This window comes from Rattus norvegicus, chromosome 17 (genome assembly GCF_021556685.1).
Source record: "Rattus norvegicus strain SHRSP/BbbUtx chromosome 17, alternate assembly SHRSP_T2T, whole genome shotgun sequence".
In the NCBI taxonomy this organism is placed as follows: domain Eukaryota; kingdom Metazoa; phylum Chordata; class Mammalia; order Rodentia; family Muridae; genus Rattus; species Rattus norvegicus.
Window position 1 is genome coordinate 13,613,967 of NC_141550.1, and position 8,752 is coordinate 13,622,718.

The following is an 8,752-nucleotide window of genomic DNA, read 5'->3' on the forward strand; positions in this document are numbered from 1 at the left end:
ACACACACATAAACACATACACATACACACATATACACACATGGACACATATACACACATGCACACACATATACACATACACACATACATGTACACATACTCACATACACATACACACATACCTACATACACATACGTATACACATGCACACATACCTACATACACATACATACACACATGCACACACACATATATGCACATACATACACATATACACACACATGCACACACACATGCACACACAGATACACAGACACAGACACACACACACATACACACACACACACACACCATGAAAGATTTGGGGTGCCTGAGGGAGTAGGAGGTAGGTAGATAAGATCAAGACACATTATTTATATGTGTCTTATAAATATAAATATGTATACATATGTTATACAATTTTATACATGTATAAAATTGAATAAAGAATGAATAAAAGATGTTAATAATGAATGTGAGGTTTAACCCATGTGTTTCTCTTCTTTAGCCTGTTGATACGGTAGGTTAAGTTGCTTTTCAGATACTGACACAGCCTTGCATTCCTGTTAAATTCTACTAGATCCTGTTATACAGTTCTTTTCACACATTGCTGGAGCCTGCTGAAGTTAAGTCCTGGTTCTTCCTCCTAGCCCCGTGCTCTGAGAATAAGACTCAGACTCAAAAATATATTTACAAATACCCGTATAGCTAGTCTCTTCTCCGACTAGAATCATAACTTAAGATAACTTGCTTATTTTAACCTACATTTTGCCACATGGCTGGTTACTTGTGTTCAGGTACTGTGTGTCCATTTTCCTGGTAAATCCCCACCTGACTTTCTCCCAGAAGCCTTTCTCCTTCCCGATGTCCCACTTCTACCTCTCGCCTAAACCATAAGCCATAGGCGTTTTAACTGACAGGCGATGCACCCATACAATATATTCACAAGATATTCTTTTGACAGGATCCAACAGAATATTTTATTAAGGGGCTATTTATAAGGTGAGAGAAGTTGGGTGCAGTTTTCTGTACTGTTTTTGTTTAGTTTTGGTCTCAGGACATTAGAATTAGAAACCATTTCACCCTCTTCAGTTTCCTGGATGAATATGTGAAGCATGAAAGTTAATTTAGTGAGTGATTGCTTCAGTGAAAACATACTTTGTCGAGTTCTTTTCTGCAAGCTTCTTAACTACCAATTCAAATTCCAATGGCTGTAGATTCATCAGTTATGTTTGCCCTGTTACCTCTATTCACATTGTTGGTGGGTTTGAGGAATGGGCGTATTTTATCTACTGCGCATATGAATTGAAAGTTGTTTATAGTACGGTCATATTTGTCTCTTAATGGGTGGGGGAATCTGTTGAGAGAGCCTCTGCTGCATTCCGTGTTGATAATTTGGGTCTTCCTTTTTAACTCTGTCATTCTTGAGAGGGAAATCGAGGTAGGTAAGACCTTCTTTTCTTTTCTTTTGTTTTTTTAAAGATTTATTTTATTTATTATATATATAAGTACACTGTAGCTGTCTTCAGATACACCAGAAGAGGGCATCGGATCTCCTTACAGATGGTTGTGAGCCACCATGTGGTTGCTGGGAATTGAACTCATGACCTCTGGAAGAGCAGTAGGGTGCTCTTAACCGCTGAGCCATCTCTCCAGCCCAAGACCTTATTTTCTAATGTAATCATTTAGTGCTAAGAATTTTTGTTGGTGTTGTTAGTTACACGTTAAAAATTTTGCAGATTCTGCGGCCGGTGCAATATATAGCCCGGTCCCATTGCACAACAGCTTCTGTGTGCCTTGCAGGCTGATCCTGGGAAAAATACTTACCTAGCTGTCCCTGTTTGAGCAGGGTACCTCAAGGTTCTCTTTGTTCAGTCATTCTCTTTTAAATTAGAGATTTTGGGGGCACTCAGTGGTGAGGGGGTGTTTCTTGCCTCAAAGGATCTATCTTGTTATCTCAGGACAAGGCAGTGGATTCTCACTAATGGTGCCGATATCTTTAATAACTGCAGCAATCTCTTTAATAATTACAAATGTCTTGTCCTCACCAGCTTTGTCTGTAGCTAGATTTAAGCTCATTTCCTTGACAAACTGTACGCTTTCCACATATTTCTGCTCCATTTCCTGCCTTCTGTCACTGTAAATCTAACTAAGAGCAGTAAGCAGCAACCGTGCCACAGTCTGGCTGTTATGCTGTCTTAAAAAGGCTTCTGCCAAACAAATTATGTTTCTTTAGATTAACCTTGCTCAAAAATCAAATAACTTATTTATCTGTTTATTCATATTTTGTGTGTGTGTGTGTGTGTGTGTGTGTGTGTGTGTGTGCATGCGTGCTATGCCACACTTGTATGGTAGCCAGTAGCCATAGGTTGTGGAGACAAGAAGAGAGCGTGGATTCCCTGAAAATGAAGTTATTGGCAGCTGGAGCTGCCCAAAATAGGTTTCTACCGGAGTAGAAACCTTAATCACTAAAAGCCCAGTTCTTTGTGTTTGTTTTTGTTTTTGTTTTTGTTTTTGTTTTTGTTTTTTTTTTTTTGGAGCTGGGGACTGAACCCAGGGCCTTGCACTTGCCAGGCAAGCACTCTACTGCTGAGCTAAATCCCTAACCCAAAAGTCCAGTTCTTGATGAAGTCCTTATTCCTCTCTGAGACCTCCACAGCCTGAATTTCTTTTGCTATTTGTCATGGCTATTCTCAGTTGTCAACTTGACTACATCTGGAGCTAACTAAAACCCGAATGATTGGGCACATCTGTGAGGGATGCTTTTCTTAGTTAAATCATTTGAAGCTGGGACATTCACATCTAACCTGGATCTTTGAGGTGAGACGATAAACCTTGAGTCTGGACCATACCTTCTTCTGGCAGTCAATATAAAGAACACGGAAGAAGGAAGCTTGCTTTCTTTTTGCTGCTTGCTTGGTACCAGTCTCATGAGTAAGTCCTTTCTTCTGCTGCCATTCGAGCCTAGTTCTTCAGGATTCTGACAGACACTGCAGACCAGCGGAGACGTCCAGTCTTATGGACTGAACGACTACTGGATTCTTGAACCTTCCATTGGTAGGCAGGCATTGTTGGACTAGCTGGACCAGAGGCTGTATGTGGGTATGTGCCTGTGTGTGCAGATGCCCAAAGACTAGAAAAGGACACCAGATCCTTTGTCAGCTGTCAAATATGGGTGCTGGGAACTGAACCTGGGTCATCTGCAAGATCAACAAGGGTTGATATCTGCTGAACCATATTCCCAGCTCCTAGATCTTAATAAAAAAGTTATCACATTTGGGTTTTAGCCTCTTATGCTAAGTTCAGAAGCCTGTGGGATATTAGTTCTTTGAACATCTTTTCAATACTACTCCAGTGTGACTCCGGTAACAGTAATGCCAGGCTTTTTGTTGCTGCCTAACAGATGCCTGAAGCTCTGCGTTCATTTCCCAGTCTGTTTTATCTCTGCCAGTCGGGCTAACCACATTTTGTTACTTTGTCTTCATGTTCATTGATTTTTTACCTTGTTATCGCTCTTCTACCTATTACAGAGTCCTACTGGTGAGTTAACATTGTTTCAAGGGGTCCTATTCTTCATTTAATTACCTTTGACTCTTTTTATAACTTAATATTTCTTACTCAAAAATTTTCTATTGTAAAATTTTGTTTCAGGATAATTTACAGTGGTTGATATTGGCTCTTGGTTTGTCCAATGACTGACTCTCTCTCTCTCTCTCTCTCTCTCTCTCTCTCTCTCTCTTCCTCCCTCCCTCCCTCTCCCTCTCTCTTTCTTTCTCTTTCTCTTTCTCTTTTTGTATTTTGTGGAGACATTTTGGGTCTTACCTTGCTCCTGAGCCTAGTCAAGCCCTCCTTTTCAGTGAACAGCCATGGTATTTAAGTCTGATCAGTTTTCATGGGCTTCAGTTCCTAGGGCAGTTTTCAGAAGCTTGAAGTGCTGGTCTGGTTTGCTTGTGCCATTGGGCTTCCACAGTGACCTCTACTCCTGTCACCTATAGGAGAAGACGCCTCCTCTGTGGGAGCCTGGGGATTCTGGGTTAGAGTGGATGTCCCTGTGCATGTGTTAATTCTAACTTTGGTGGAAGAGTCAGTCAGTTCTGACCGATGGGGTATTGTCCCTATGGCTTGTGACCAGGCTGTAGAGCTGGTCTGAGCTCACTGGGGCTCTCAAGCTGCCTGTGTGTACTGATCTCAGCCACTCAGTGTTACAGGAGCCCCACATGTGTCCCCACAAGGTTCCTGGGCACCTCCATTTCCTCATCCTTTGGTATGGAGAGAGGAGGAGTAAAAATGTTTGGTCCATTTTGTTCTTGTGATATGTTTAGTCAATCTAAAATTTTCCTCCCTCCCTCTGTACCTCCCTTCCTCCTTTTCAGTATCAGCTAGCAGATGCGTCCCCTGCCCAATTAAAAAAATTAAAAGATAGGAAAACAGCTTATTACACTGTGGAAATAAGGATTATTGACACCATTATCGATTTCTTGAGCAGAGAAGGACCCCTAGAGTCAGGGACAACAGCTGCATTAAGGAGTTCAGATTTATACTTGGCTTTGAGGCATCTACTGGTGATCCCCTTCCCACCCTTTTCTACTGGTTTAAAGCTGTCTGTGGGCCCCTTCTATGGTGGGGATTGCATCTGTCTGTGGCATTCATGATTGGCTGGGGTGCAAGTGGGCATCTCAGCCTTCTCAGCCATCTGTGGTATAACAAGTACAGAGAGACCCACTGCGTGTGAGACATGGGCTACATTTCAGAGAAATAGAAACTCACTTCTGGGGAAGGAAAAACCCACAAAGAAATGGAGACTTACTGCTTATTGCTGAGGGGGGCAGAACACCATAGCAAAATTTCAAACTGGGTTGTGTGTGTTCCTCCTTCTCATATCCTAGATCCAGCTGCCTGATTCCCTCCCTCCCTCCCTCCCTCCCTCCCTCCCTCCCTCCCTCCCTCCCTCCCTCCCTTCTTCCCTCCCCTTTCCCCTCCTTCCCTTCTGTCTTTGGTTCTTGGCTTCAGACTTCTTCAGCATGCAGCTGACCTATGCAAGAGCTAAAAATAAAACCCAGAGGCCTCCCCGCCACGCCATCCCTGAATCCCCGAACTCTACAGTCAGATATTTTTAAAAACATTTTTAATGGATTGTAAGTTAGCTTTAATCTACCACCCCCCCCAACACACACTTTTAGAATCTTTTCTGGCTGTCCATGAACTTATTTCTAGGGTCTGAGCTGTTTTTAGGGGAGAGGGGTTGTGAGGGAACGTGAGTGTAAAATATCTTCTTTTGAAAGCGAAGCTGCAGTCTGTATGGGTAATTGGTTTATTGCTCTGAGCTCCTGACAGGTCGCTCGTGTGCCCACACCCAAGAGCTATCAATGAAACACACACACACACACACACACACACACACACACACACACACACACACACACACGTTAATTGTTAATTGTAATATGCCTTGACTAGTTTAATGTCGGGGCACTTCTAATTCTTCCTGCCACTAAAAAACACCCTTGCCCGGTACTCCTGAGTTAACATCATTCTATTTTAAAGATTTATTTTATTTATATGAGTACACTGTAGCTGTTTTCAGACACACCAGAAAAGGGCATCGGATCCCATTAGAGATGGTTGTAAGTCACCAAGTGGTTGCTGGGAATTGAACTCAGGACCTCTAGAAAACCAACCAGGGCTCTTAACTGCTGAGCCATCTCTCCAGGCTCCGAGTTAACATCTTTTAAAATCTAGATTTCCTCTCTGCTACCCCAGGACCAACTGGGGAAGTGGCCTGTGGCCACTTACCCTGATTCTCACATGTCAGCAGGCCTTTAGGTCTGGCCTTTCTTCTTCCCCATCATGGCAATATCTCCTTTCTCTCTCCCAGTTCCTAGCCTGCGTAAATAAGGACCCACCTCAGTCTATCTGTCCAGCTATTGGCCGTTGGCTCTTTATTGATTGATCAAAAACAAATTGGGGACAAGGACCTTTGGTGTCTGGACACCCAGATTCCAGATTTTGGGGGCCAGATTAATTCAAAGCATTAGAACAATTCCCCAACAGCAGTGGACATTTTGTTTTTTTTTGTTTGAAACCATCAGTTTTATGACAATTTGATACAGCATCAATCAAAAGTTTATATTCATATGAATTATTATAATTTTTCCATGTCATATTGCATGTCCAACATAGAAATTACTAGGACAAGGTAATCTTTGATTTTTACAGGATAAATACATATTAATAACTATTTGAGAAAATTAATAATACTAATAAGATTAGTTCTGAAATACAATAATGTAATCTCCAGTATCACTTATACTTTTGAGTATACTTATGTAATATATACACAAAAATTGCCCGCAATGCTTTCTGCTACACAATGGATAACTTTTAAGTCATTGACTTTTTTCTACATTTTCTGTTGTTCTACTCCCTATTTTACAATATAACTGAACAACAAATTTTATGTTTTGGAGCATTTATGTTTTGGAATCTTTTTTTTTTTTTGACTTGAGTATTTCTTATCTACATTTCGATTGTTATTCCCTTTCCCAGTTTCCGGTCCAACATCCCCCTAGCCCCTCCCCCTCCCCTTCTATATGGGTGTTCCCCTCCCCATCCTCCCCCCATTACCGCTCTCCCCCCAACAATCACGTTCACTGGGGGTTCAGTCTTGGCAGGAACAAGGGCTTCCCCTTCCACTGGTGCTCTTACTAGGCTATTCATTGCTACCTATGAGGTTGGAGTCCAGGGTCAGTCCATGTATAGTCTTTGGGTAGTGGCTTAGTCCCTGGAAGCTCTGGTTGGTTGGCATCGTTGTACATATGGGGTCTCGAGCCCCTTCAAGCTCTTTCAGTTCTTTCTCTGATTCCTTCAACGGGGATCCCGTTCTCAGTTCAGTAGTTTGCTGCTGGCATTCGCCTCTGTATTTGCTGTATTCTGGCTGTGTCTCTCAGGAGCGATCTACATCTGGCTCCTGTCGGCCTGCACTTCTTTGCTTCATCCGTCTTATCTAATTGGGTGGCTGTATATGTATGGGCCACATGTGGGGCAGGCTCTGAATGGGTGTTCCTTCAGTCTCTGTTCTAACTTTTGCCTCCCTATTCCCTCCCAAGGGTATTCTTGTTCCCCTTTTAAAGAAGGAGTGAAGCATTCGCATTTTGGTCATCCGTCTTGAGTTTCATGTGTTCTGTGCATCTAGGGTAACTCAAACATTTGGGCTAATAGCCACTTATCAATGAGGGCATACCATGTGTGTTTTTCTGTGATTGGGTTACCTCACTCAGGATGATATTTTAGCAGTGGACATTTTAAAACATGAGTTATTACCCAGTAATGTGTGGCCATTGTATTGGGTTCTCCCAGGCAAAAGAGCCTTTAAAAACCAGCAGGTTTCTCAGAATGGCTCTCCGAGCTGACCCCTGACACCCTGGTATGGCTCTGCTGGCTGGAGCTCCCGAAAGTCTCTCCACGGTGTGGTCCTCTCAATTCTGACCCTAATGGAGGCAGCAGTGACGAACGTGGTTCCCCACTGGGGTTTTGAATGTTTTCCTTTATTTTGAGCTTTGGTTTTTTTGGTTTTTTTTTTTTTTTTGAGCTTTGTTTTTGTTTCTTTTTAAATTTTCATGAGACGGCTCATGAGAGGGCTGTGCCTCAGCTTCCATGAGGTGGGAAAGCAAGAAGCCCTGTGCTGGGGGAGCTTCTACATAAACAAGGAAGGGACTATCTGCCGAAGTGGAAGATGCCTGGTGAGCCACAGGCTTGCTGTAGAGGGAAGCGTAGTCCCCACCTGAGAATGGAGAATGAGCACACACATGATCGGAACCAGAATCCTGGGGCTGCCCAGAGCAGACACCTGAACTGCATGCTGAAGGGTCCAGGTAGTTTCAGAAAACCCATGATGGCTTGACCATGCACAAACTCTGTAGACTCTTTAATTCTCTACTGATTTCCTTCCTAGAGTCCGGCCCACCGGAAATGGGTATACTCCATCTGTAAACGCTGAAAATGTGTTTGGGGGTGAGACTTCCTCCACAGTCTTGTTGCTTCCCCTACTCTGCATATTTTCAGAGAGAAGATCCTCAGAAATGACCCAGCAGTGTGTACGCGTGATGCATACATGGTATGTGTGGTACATGATATGTGCTCAGTGTGTGTGTTTTATGTGTAGAGTATATGTAATATGTATGTTGTGTATAGATATGTGTAGGGTGTGTATGGGCATATGTGGTATGTGTGCTATGTATTTATGTATATATGTGTGGGGTCTATTCATGTGTGTGTTGAATACATGATACATGGTATGTATGTAGTATACATAGGTCTATAAGTATGTGTGGGATATGTGTTGTTATGTGTGGTATGTGTGTGCTATGTATGTGATGTATACATGTTCTATATGCACATGATCTTTATGTAGTTTAGGTAGGTGTATGTGTGGTATGTATATATGTGTTCAGTGTATATGTGATATGTATGTGGTTTGTTTAAGCATATGTGGGGTATAAGGGTGTGACACAGGCTGTGTGTGTGGTATATGTGCTTGTGCTGTTTGTGCATAGGGGTGTATATGAGTTGTGTGTGTGATGTATGTATGTATGTATGTATGTATGTATATGTGTGGTGTGTGTGGGAGTATGTGGTGTGTGTGCAGTACGTATGTATGTAGAAGGTGTCTGTGTGTATGCTACACTGTGCATGCTGTATATGTGTGTGGGGGGGTACATAGGAATGGAAGTGTGTGTGTGTTGTATGAGCATGATGGTCACCATGCACTCTCTC